The following is a 13,214-nucleotide window of genomic DNA, read 5'->3' as shown; positions in this document are numbered from 1 at the left end:
ATTCAATCCAGAAGCCTCTCCTGGAACTCTGCCCAGTTGCCCTCCTAGCAACTTGGCAGTCTGTTCCCTCAAGACCGGCAGAAGCATCTCTCTGAGGCCCCATCTTCTTCTAAAGTCAAGTCCACATGGAATAATTTCCCTTATAACTTAAAAAAAAAAAAAATTGGTGGATAGGTAATGTAATCATGAGAATGACATCCCATCATAGTCACAGGTTGTGACCCCATTCAAGGAGAGTATTATTATTAGATAAATGCAAATCAAAACTATAATGAGATAACACCTCCACCAGCTGGAATGGCTATTATCAGAAATTTCACAAACAATAAATACTGGAGAGGGTGTAGAGAGAAGTGAACCCTCCTACACTCCACATTGGTGGGAAGGTAAATTGGTGCAGCCACTAGGGAGAACAATATGGAAGTTTCTGAAACTAGAGTTATCATACGACTCTGTAATACCATTCCTGGGCATGTATCCAGAGAAATACATGATCCAAAAGGATACATGCATCCCAATGTTCACTGCAGCACTGTTTACAATAGCCAAGACATAGAAACAACCTAAATGTCCATCCACAGAGGAATGGGTAAAGAAGATGTGGTACATTTATGCAATAGAATACTACTCAGCCATTAAAAAGAATGAAATAATGTCATTTGCAGCAACATACGTGGACCTAGAGATTGTCACACTGAGTGAAGTAAGTCAGACAAAGGAGAAATATCATATGACATCCCTTACATGTGGAATCTAAAAAGAAATGAAACAAACAAACTTACTTAAACAGAAGGAGATTCATAGATTTAGAGACTGAACTTATGGTTGCCTGTAGACACTGCTGTAGTTAAAATGGATAATCAACAAGGACCTTCTGAATAGCACTAGAACTCTGCTCAGTGTTATGTGGCAGCCTGGATGGGAGAGGAGTTTGGGGGAGAATGGATACATGTACATGTATGGCTGAGTCCCTTCTCTGTTTACCTGAAACTATCACAACATTGTTAATCGGCTATACTCCAATAAAAAATAAAAAAGTTCCATATATATGCATTTGTATACTGTATTGGTGTTTTTCTTTCCGGCTTACTTCACTCTGTATAATTGGCTCCAGTTTTATCCACCTCATTAGAACTGATTCAAATGTATTCTTTTTAATGGCTGAGTAATACTCCATTGTGTATATGTACTACAGCTTTCAGGAACACGTGTACACCCGTGGCAGATTCATGTTGATGTATGGCAAAACCAATACAATATTGTAAAGTAAAAAATAATAATAATAAAATAAAAATGTTACTTAAAAAAATAAAAAAGTTTTTTAAAAATTGTAAAAAGAAAAAAAAAAGAGAAGGGTATTACATAGGGTATGTGTTTAATGGACAGAATCTTAAAATTCTGCCACCAAAATCAAACTCCAAAAATAGGATGATGACTGGGTGTTTCCAGGGCATTTAAAAAGAGAAAAAGGAGGAAGTCAGGGGACACTGAACACATGAAAGTTTTGTCTCAATACATTGATCTTGGCCAATTTTCTCTTGCATTTTTTCCACATTAAAAATGGGGGAAATGAAGCTAAAAACTTATATCATTTGGTGGAAGTATTACATTAGAGTACATATTAGTTATCATTTATTCCTATTTCCTCTGGATCAGACACTAAGCTATGCACTTCACATGCATTCCTTGGTGGCTCAGATGGTAAAGCATCTCCCCGCAGTGCGGGAGACTTGGGTTTGATTCCTGGGTGGGGAAGATCCCCTGGAGAAGGAAATGGCAACCCACTCCAGTACTCTTGCCTGGAAAATTCCACGGACAGAGGAGCCTTGCAGACTACAGTCCATGGAGTCTCAAAGAGTCGGACACAACTGAGCGACTTCACTCACTCAGTGGGTCAGACACTAGGCTATGCACTTCACATGCATTCTTATGTAACTATTTCCTATTTTGATAAATCAGTGCTTCTGGTTTTCAAAGTATTTTGCAGAAGCTATCCACTTGTTACTGCCTATACATCATGTAATACAGTGTCTCACATAAAAGCCTGTTTTAAATGGTGGCTATTATTTTAGGAGTTAGGTGTTTTTGGTGAATCATACTTTTTTATTTGTATAGAACTGAAGCAATACGGGCCAACAAGAACCCTCATGCCTCCTGCAAAATGGAAGAAATAATTTAAGCAAACTCACATAAAAGCTTCTAGAAATCAACTAAATTTATCTTTTGGTTATTTATGTTACTATTTTAAATATTGATCTTCAATGAAGAAAATAAAAGCTTTATTTTACTAAGTGTACATGCGTATGTGCTGTGCTGAGCCGCTTCAGTCATGTCCAACTCTTTGCAGCCTTATTGACTGTAGCCCATCAGGCTCCTCTGTCCATGGGATTTGCCCGGCAAGAACACCAGTGTGAGTTTCCATTTCTTTCTCTAGTATGTGTGCATATGTGAGCGTAACTGTGTAAGAATCCACCAAATGTGTATTATCTTTAAGGGAAGAGCTAAGTGCAAGAAAACCTTACATTATTTTGCCTTGATCCTACCAGACTGCAGAACAGACAACTTATAGCATTACTTTCAAAAGGATTAACAATATATATCATCAAAATATGCAAATTCAAAATTAAAATTCTTTCTTCTAATTACAGAGCTGTTATTTCCACCCATTATCTCCCTGCCCTCCCCAGTCACGATTTTTTAACCAGTTTACCTTCCCTATGTCCCTGTCTTCCTTTCTTCTCCTTGCCTTAGCTATTGTCATGAAAGTGAAAGAAAAACAAAACACTGAAAGGACCAGATTACAGGAATAAAAGACAAAGGTAAATTTTACTTTAGCAATATTCCCACCAGACAGAATTATTACAGTCTAGTGCCCCTTAGTCATTTAAGTACATATATCGAGTCTCCACATGGAAATTATGCCAAAAACGAAACCTATGAAATTAAACTCTATCAATCTGTTTTATCGAAATTATACTGTGCTAACAAGATAACAAGCAACCCTGGAAAATTTTAGTATCCTACAACAGCAGAGGTTTATTTCTCACCTAGTGCATTATCAACATGAGTCAGCCATGACTCTGTTCCATGAACCTTTATGTCAGGGCCCAGACTGACAAAGCAGCCCCTAACTGGAGCATTTCAGGGGAGAGGAAAAAGCGGCCAAATCACAGGCCATGCAATGATTCTTAAAACTGCAATTCAGAAGTGACACATAATTTTTACCCATTAGCCATTTTGCTTCATTGCAACACACATAGCCAAGGCTAATATCAAAGGATCATGTGAGGATATATGTATATAATCCTTCCTTAGGGAGAAAGCAAACATTCTGAACAACAGAATCTACCATGGTAATTTACATTAATGCCACAAAGGTAAATTATTCCACCATCCTGAAAACAGAAGTAAAATCACACTTCTTTGTATATCACCAATGAAACAATTACCTGAAAGAATGATTGTGGTTTTCATCAATTTGGGTACATAGGCCCCCTGAGCTATTTAGGTAAAAATCAACATTGATAATAGAAGACATAGTTCAACTGCACAAGGTCCTATTACATTAAGTTTTTATTAAGTTATCACACTATATTATACTTTATTTCAGCACAACATGGACAAAGAGATATATATCCATGGAGATAAGTTAATTAGGAAAATCTAAAAGTGAAACCTGAGCTCTGAAACAGAAATAAATATACCAGCAACAATCAAAGTCTATAGGCTAGTTGAGGACTTAAACACCACCATATAAGCTAAATGAAACTGCTCTAACTTTAAACTTATTTTGTGAGTAATTGACTAGAGTTAGTAATGTAACCACAGGACAAAAACACATTTTCCTTTTAAATGCACGTGCCACAGATTACAAAGGTAACTGACTAGAGTGTGAACATATAACTCATTAGTCCCAAGTGTACTGGGGAAGAAGGAAAAGTAGGAGGGAGAGGGACATAAATGCATTTAGTTTTTCTCCTTTTCTTCCACAAAGATGTAAGACAAGTTTCATCCCATCTCCTAATGGGGATGCACCTGGTGTCTCACCAGAACTGTACAAAGCACTTCTGTATTTCTTGCTCTCTAATTCTCTGTTCAAGTCCTTCTCCTTCTTCAAACCCCAGCAGTAGCGGGCTAGGGACAAAGTTGCCTTTTACCCTAGTGGAAAAGATTAATACCTTGATAATAAGTTTCACTTCCCTTTCCTTTCTACTTCCAAACTAACAAACTTCTTTACAGAGTCAATTTGCTTTTCAGCCCAGACCTATTGTCTTTTATATCTTTCTTTTGGAATTTGGGATTTCTTTTTAGGGAAAATGGGAATTACTATGTTCCTTCTATATTTTACTTCCCTTTTGTTATAAGCTATGTTCTCCAAGAAGCAGGCTCTGATGGAGTTTAGTACTCAGCATGTTTATTAGAGAGTGCTCTTAGGATTGGCAACCCACTCCAGGGTTCTTGCCTGGAGAATCCCCGGGACGGGGGAGCCTGGTGGGCTTCCGTCTATGGGGTTGCACAGAGTCGGACACGACTGAAGCAACTTAGCAGCAGCAGCAGCAGCTCTTAGGATTAAAGCAGGTAGAAGGGAGGGGAAGAGCTCTGAAGTCATCAAAAGTCAAGCTATAACACAACCCAACAGCCCCACCAGCCAGAGTGCTGGAGGGAACTCAGGGGCAGGGCAGACCCATCAGAGTTTTCTCAAGTTCAGCTAAAGTGGCTGGACCTTTCCATTCCCACCTTGATTAGTCATTAAAATGTACTTCAACTATATAATTAGGATTCTAGAGAAAAAGAGAGAAATCAAGCTTAAACAGTTGCTTACCAAGTTGCGGAGGCCTGGTAAATCCAGGATTCACAGAGGCCGCAAGATGGAGACGCAAGGAGGTGCTACAGTTCAAGCCCAGAGGCAGTTTACTGTAGAATGCTCGCCTTTACTGGGGTGATCATCTGTTTTCTATTAAGATCTTCAACTACTTGGATTAGGCCCACCCACAGTATAGAAGGCAAGGAGTTCTACAGGAAGTCTCCTGATTTAAATGTTAATGTCATCTAAAAAGATGCCTTCACAGAAACATCTACGATGAAGTTTGACCAAGTATCTGGGAATAGTGGTCTAGCCAAGCTGACTCATACTTTTAACCATCACACCACCCTGGAAAGGCAAGATCTTGAGAAAGCGGTCTCCAACCTCTGAAAGGGCTGACAGCTGAAAACAGTTTGCTAATAGCATTGCGCAGTTAGAGAAACAAAACCTTTCCTGGAAAGGAATCTTAGCAGTGCCTTTCTGTGTTCAGGTTAACTAAATGTATTCAACAATTAAATCTGCTGTTTAGAAGTTTATTTAATACAATGTTTCAAAGCAAAGGTTAATAAATATATATTAAGATAAAGACATAAAGGATTACATATACCTTATCTATTCAAAAGAAATGACTAAGGGTGAAATCATTATTAACATATGCAGTAAACCAAATGTAAGGTCTACACTGTCTAAGCTACACAGATCAGTTACCATCACTGATCTAGGGTGCCTCCCTCAGAGTTAGCTTATTCCGTTCAGAGCTTGAAATGGTGCTCTATTAAAATGGCTGTGATGAAGGAGGGGCAAACAGACAGCTTAGAGAAATTTACCCCATGACTTAAGCAATTATTTGATAACATTTCTTGGAACAACTAGTAAGTATTGTTCAAGGATAGCTTGTCAGGACTCAGAGCAGAAGCACAAATACACACAGATCTCAGTTTCTCTCTCTCTCATTCTTTGTTTCTTTCCAGGTCCTAGTAGGCTTTATAACAAACATGAAAGACTGTCAAACCAGGAACTGGGTGGATAGAGTGATTAACTTGGAAGAATGATCACTAACGTGGAAGAATGATCACTTGAGATGTCCCTCCCTTGTGTCCCCATCTACTGGAACTGATTCCATTGCAGATTCATCGTCCTCCAAATTCAGCTAATGACATTTTCATGGAAGTGAGTCCTCTCCACCTTGGCCACATTGATTAGCTGAGGAATGGGCATGCGATGCAGAAAGAGCATGAAACAATGAAATATTTACTGAAGTTTCTGAGAAAGGGGAAGGAATATCAGTGGAGTTGAAAGTCGAGATTGTTTCAGCCGCCCTCAAAATGAGATGCGATGACAGAAAAGAGCCTTTTTGGCAATGATTGAACTTCTAAATTAAAATACACTTAAAGTTAGTCCTATCTCTTAGTTTTCCAGTTATGTGAACTATGAATTTTCTTTTTTGCACTTTCTGCTAAATAAATCACACTCACAAAAGAGAATGTGAGGTTTAAAGACAGAGAGCAAACAGCAGTGTAATCCCTAGTCAAGGCAAGAAATTGAATATTGCCAGTATCTCAGAAGTCTTCTGTTTACTTCTCCCATCCCCCACCCCAGAGATGACTGCCTGCCTGCATGCTGTGATCATCATTTCTCATCTGTACCACCTAGCTTCTGTTTATGTTGTGTTAGTCACTCAGCCGTCTCCCCCTCTTCATGACCCCATGGACCGCAGCCCGCCAGGCTCCTCTGCCCGTGGAATTCTCTGGGCAAGAATACTGGAGTGGATTGCCATTTCCTTCTGCAAGCTTCTGTTTACCTTCCAGATATACTCTCCATCCTTCACCTTGCTCTATATCCCAAGAGAAGCAAATTCACGTATTACATTAACAGGTCCTCCTGTCCTCTGGTTTTCAGTGAAGTGTGACCAAGGCAAGGTATTGAAGGAAAATTAGAACATGAGAGGAGAAACCAGGGAGTTTCTTTGTCAGTCACTGTAGGACAGTGTCCGGCAGCAGCTCTGTCTCTTCTTTGAAGCTCCTCCCAGGCATAGCCCTTCCTTTTGTGGTGTCCATGCCACATGGTTCCAGCGTCTATCAGAGGACCCCAGTGACTAGGGTCCCACATCACTTCCCCTACCCCACATCACTCCAGTCCAGGTGGTTCCTGCTCTTTGTAATCTCTGATGAAATCCACCACCGCTCTCTGGTTTTTCAACTCTTCTTTGCCTGTGTAATACTTAGCATCTTTCTTCCTGACTAGACTATGAGATTAAGAGCAGTAACAGACTAGCCATATTATCAGCCAAAGGGAAAGCTTTGAACATTTCACAAACTGTAGTTTTTAATGAGGGTAAGGAAATTTCTTCTATTCATAGATTTTTAAAAATTTTTATCATGAGTAGATGCTGAAATCTGTGATACCATTTTTCTATATCTATTGAGATTATCACATGATTTTTTTCCCCTTTAATCTGTTAATGTGGTCAAGTTATATTAATATTTTGTTTTTTCAATTTGATCCTCTCCAAAAGCAGAGTCTGCTACAATGAGAAGCAAAATTAGGACATGGTTCTTCATTTTCTTCTGTGCTTAACTGCCCAACCCCTCCTCTTTTTTTTTTTTTTTCCTGTGTGTCATTCAACTTGAAAATGTTCTTGCAGAAAATTTTTCAGGACCTACGATAAAGAGACATTCACCCAAAGATCTGGATTTGCTTCTGTCAGTCCTGGATACTCGTTGAATCAGCAAAGTGATACATATTTAAGCTAAAACTTTACCTGATGGCCAACCTATTGGTCAAACTTCTCAGGGTCTTTTACCTCCCTGCTTTGCTTACCACAAAGGTTAATTCTCCTAAGGACCCTGGAGGTAGAAATCTAGAGCATATTTAATTCTGAAGAATGGCCTTTGGAGTCTCAGCTTTATGGAGGGAGGGTCTACCATGAGGTGCCCCATCCTGGGGAAACGCTCTGCTTTGCCTTCTGAGGCCTGTCCCTGACAAAGCTGCCCCCTGCAAAACCCAAAATAACACCAACAATAAAAAACCAAACCAGGCTTGGTAAATGTTCTTTGAACAAAACAAAATTTAACACTCAATTTACCTTTCTAGATTCCCACCTTCTTTGACAATGACCTTATAATTCTTCACTATCTTCGATACTTTTAAGAATCGCTTCTTAAATATTTTTAGCCTCTCTTCAATACTTTTAAGAGTAGTTTTTACTTAATATAGCATTTTTGCCTTAAGAAGAAATGTCAGTTCAAATACCTAACTAGCCATATTCTCAGAGATGGGATTCTATTCTCTCTTGTTAAAAGCCAAATTGAGTTAGGTTTTCTGTCACTGGCATATGAAAAAGTCCTAATAATTTAGAGGGAGATGTGGCCACCCATGCCTCAAAATGATGTACTAAATGAGTGGCCAGGTGGAGAGGACTTGGTGTCACTGCATGGCCTTTGTCATCTGATTGCTCCTTGAAATAAAGCTTCTCAGAACTTGAGGCACACTCTGTACACAGTGTATTCTGTGCACATGTTTATATCACCCTCTGGGCATTACTGGCTGACATTTACCCATGTTTTCTACCTGTCCATGTAGGCTATAAGGGCCCTCAGGACTATGGACCAGACTCATTCATTTATGATTCAGTCAACAAATACCCACTGTGTGTGTACTGAACAGACACTAAAAATACAGTGGCAGACAAAGCAGCCAGGAACAAGCGGGTAAGATGGCATTCAGTAAAATAATCAAATACCAAGAAGTATGAAAAGACGTGATGCTATGATGTCTATAATGAGGGAGTGTTCTAGAAAGTAAGTCAGGAAAGGCTTTTGAGGAACTAATATTTGAAGCTGTTAGCTTCTGTGGAAAATGTCATTGACTTCTTAAGGTATTAAGAATTACAGGGAAATTTTTTCCTGTTAATTCTAAATTGTTCATCTAAAAATAAGTGTGAACATGATGGTCTCTAGGTTGGTTAATTTGAAATTCAATCAAGTAAATTGTTTTAACCCCTGTCCACTCCAGTGAACTCTGTATGGGCTACCTTTAAATCCACAGGGCCTGCCCTAAATCTAAGCATTCATCTCACACAATGTGTCAGGAGCATTTCTCTTGTACCAATTTTTTCAATTCTCTCTAACACCCTTCCCCCAGAAGAATCACTAATGTAAAGCAAACTAAGGCCATCACCATCAAATACTTAAATGAAAAATTAAAGATGTCATCCCATTTATCCATGGCATCCTAGTGTCTGTCATTTCAGATGAGGTACAACTGGCATGGATTATCTGCCAGCTAAGCTTAAGAAAATGGCTCAATTGGATAACTCAAGGAATCTCTGCTTCCTCAACATGAGACACTAATACATGGTAAGCATTATTTTCTGGACATGTTTTTTCAGTGAAGTGTTTAAGATTTATGGGGTCATTTTTTGTGATTATTTCTGATGTTTCCTGACTACATTCACCATTTTCAGAACTCAAAGCAGCAGCTCCAAGTCACTAAATCATGTCTGGACTTCTCATAATTCATTCTAGCAGGATACTAACTGAACCAGAACTGTTCTGTGTTGCCATCTGCAAAGCAAGGTCTAGGAAGTGGAAAACTTCTAGCATTTGAACCAAAGGAGGACCATTCCATTTTTTTATAAAAGTCACCTTGAATTTTCAATTCCCCGATACATCTATTTCTCTTCACTTCGCCCAACTCTTTGTAATCTGTAGAAATTCATTTTTAAGGGATGCATTTCAAAATAAAGGAACATTTGAAATACCACAAGTCTGTATTGTGTTCCTATTAAGACAATAGGCTTAAAAATGTAACTTGACTACTCCAAGATTTAATTTCCAAATATGAATATTCTATTAAGAAATTGCTTATATTATGTTAGACACATAACATGCATTGCCATTACAAAATAAACAATTCTGCAATACTGTCAGCTGTCTAAAATTTAAACCAGCAAGTCAAGGAAACAATCTGTTCACACATCGTCACATATTTAATCACATTAAAATGAATATTGATGATTTTGATAGTTAAGCTGATGGTCATATTTATTGTTTTCCATTTCTTCATTAATGCCATATTTGTGCAGTATTAGACAATAATTTGTCAAGGTGCTGGAACACATTTTATTGAAAAGAATGTAAATGTCTTTGTCAATTATAAGAACCATCTGTATTATAAAACTGTTCTTCACATAACTCCGAGAAACTTTTCAAAGCTATCGTTCAGTAAGTTCTTAAGTGTAAATTTCGTAAGTTTTAGGTAATGGTCATGTTCTACTTTGTATTATTTGAAAAAAAAGGTCTATAAATCGATCATTAAAGAAAAAGGTATTTTACAAAATGAAATGTAATTAGCAGGCCGTTCAGTCCATATTTGTCTTTACATTTGAAGAACAGGACGAGTGATCAAAAGGAAACTCCAGTAATCACTTAAAATTGCCAGTGTCGACCCAGAATGACATTTTATGGGACTAAATAATATTCTGTGATGTTCTATATGTGCTTTCATGTCTCGCATTACTGACATCTATACAAGACAGAGAGATCAATAAATCAAACTTCAAAGTAAAAATTTTATATCATTTCCCTTCCTGAGTCCCCATCCATCTCTGCTTCCCCTCCAGTTCTTCTCAAAAAGACCAGAAAAGTGGAGAAGGGGACTGAAGGTCTTGGCAGAATGTAGGAGGTTTCAGCTAGAAAAATGTTTAAAATTCTTGAGTGTGTCATTAGAAAATAAATTATTTGAAAACAACCAACAAAGATGAATTACTGATTATTTTAAACCTTTCTGTTACCGCAGTCATCTGTCTTTCTTTCCACTATTGTAGGCACTGTGCCTGCATCTTTCACCTGGCTGATGTTTAGGGCATATGCATTATGTGGTGGTGTATAAACCAGGGGTGAGCAAATATTCAAAAGTACTGATGTGAGTGGTCATTAGCCCTTCCCTTCTTAGGATAAGAAATGTGGTTGTAAACACCTTAAGTCCAAGGCTATAAATCCTCTCTCATCACCTTCTACAATGAATCCCACTTAAAAATACTATAACCCTACCCAAAGTTGCTCTTGAAGCCTTTACCAAACAAGTTTAAGGTTTTAATTTTTGTTTTTAATTTTGTTATACTGGGCTCTGCCAAGATAAGACTCCAGAAGGCCCTATGGGAGAAGTACCTTAAAGAGATGGGGAACCTGGGACAGAAGCAAGAGTGCTGCCTGGAGAAGTTGTTCAAAACCCAAACCAACATTCTCTCCCTGAACCATTGCATATGGGCTTTGGCATTTGATTGTCTCTTTGTGCCAACATATGCTGGCACCAACCAAGACTGTGTTTGTTCAAACTGAATACAGTAAAGCTGGTTATGAATATGGACCTACCTTATGACTATCTACATTTGGAAGAAGCCATGAAGTAGTGGTATCTGCTTGGTTCTTCTTTGGGAATCAACAGAAACAATATGGGTGTGTGGGGGCGTGTGTGTGTGATTATTCCATAGAAAACATTCCATTCCGGTTGGAGGGTTTGTATTTTCAAAACTGGCTGCTGAACGAATGGATGAATAATGGGTACAATGGAGAAGTGACAGTGATAATACTCTGGCTTCCCAGATTGATCCTATTAAAATGTAAGTCAGATCATGCCACTCCTTGCTCAATATCCTCCAATGACTTCCCACTTCATTCAAGGAGCATGGTATTCTGTCAAAAGTAATCAAACCTTCATTAATTACCAAGTACCAGGTACTTCCCTAGACCCTGGGGATGCAACACAGACAAAAATCCCTGCCCTCGTAATATAAGGAGTTACTGGAAGATAATGATAATAAATTAAAATACCATACTACATAGTGATAATTGCCAAGAGGAAAAATAAGAAGTGACTCAAACTAGTTAATCTTGAGGGAAATCAACCCTGAATAATCATTGGAAGGACTGATGCTGACGATCCAGTATTTCGGTCACCTGATGCGAACAGCCAACCCATTGGAAAAGTCCCTGATGATGGGAAATATTGAGGGCAGAAGGAGAAGATGGCATCAGAGGATGAGATGGCTGGATGGCATTAAGAGAAAACTTCAAAAAGGTGGCTTTTGTTTCAAGTTCTGAGTATACTGAGGAACCTAAACATAGAAATTTCTTGGGGAAGAGAATTCCAGGCAGAAGGAATCTTTACTGTTGCTGATGGTGATCTGTGAAAGGAGTTCTGAAAATTCAGGGACCCTTTTGACATCTGATGAATGAGAATTTGAGGTTACTTTGAGGAACATTTCCTTATTAAAAACAAAGCCTATTAATCTAGGACTTAAGTGCCAGGCTCTGTGATAGCCCTTGATAAATAACTTAATCCTCTAATATTCTCACACATTTTGATATTATCTTATTTTACAGATGAGGAAATTGAGACTCAGAGCTCTGTGATCCAGCACACACAGCTAGTAACTGGTAAATCAGGACTGGAATGCTGGTCTGAATGATGCCAATCCTGGAACTCATTACCGCTATTCTCTATCTCCATGCTGAAAGATCGCAAGACTGTTGCCTAATTAAGAGCTGTCAGTTGCTAGGCCAACCTTCACCAAAAGGAAACAAGGAAGCTAAGCTTATAGCCAAGGCAGACCTGTAGGCACTTCTGTGGATAAATTTCAGGAAGTGTTGTCTCCAGTCCTCAGCCCTTTCTTTGCAGAGACTGCAAGAATCAAAAATCCCCATGTGAGGGCCTGAGGATACCAATCTCTCTGACCCACTGTGACCAAGTCTGAGACAGAATCTACAGGCTCTATATCCTGGAGAGAGATGATTTCCCTCATTGGAGAGGCAGGATAGCAGACTCTTCCTTCATCTTGGGTGTGGTTTTGGTAGCCCCAGAAATGAACTAGTCAGAGAGGAAGTGAAAGAACAGAATCCCTCTGGGACAAGAGATATAAGAGCCCCAAGCTAAGCAGCCAGTTTGTCCCCTGTGCACCGATGCTCCAAAATAGCAGGAGGGAGAAAGGAGCTGAGCTCTGCCCAGAAGAGATAAAAGACCACATACTCCTCATTCTCCAAGTCAAAGAAACCCTCTTGACTACACATGCACAGAAAGGCTCCTTGGAGGTCAAAAAGGGAGACCTACCCAGAGGCCTCTTGGCCGGAATCCACCTTGGCTAAGAGATGCATGTGAGTACACACACAGGAGGGTCCTGAGATAAACAAAATATGGACCCAGAACGAGGTTAAGCAAGATGATTGGCCAAAGGAAACCCAGAAGAGATGCCCCGCATAAGTGATCTGAATTATCAGAATGGAATGACTCTATGAGCTTGCCCATGTGTCTATCCACATGTACTCTTTTTCAACCTAATAAATATTTTTCTTGTTTTGCTACTTTCCATCTCTTTTTGGGAATTCATTTCTGCCTTGCTGATGGGCCAGGT

The sequence above is a fragment of the Capricornis sumatraensis genome, chromosome 2 (genome assembly GCF_032405125.1).
Source record: "Capricornis sumatraensis isolate serow.1 chromosome 2, serow.2, whole genome shotgun sequence".
Classification (NCBI taxonomy): Eukaryota; Metazoa; Chordata; class Mammalia; order Artiodactyla; family Bovidae; genus Capricornis; species Capricornis sumatraensis.
Note: the sequence above shows the minus strand (reverse complement) of the source record.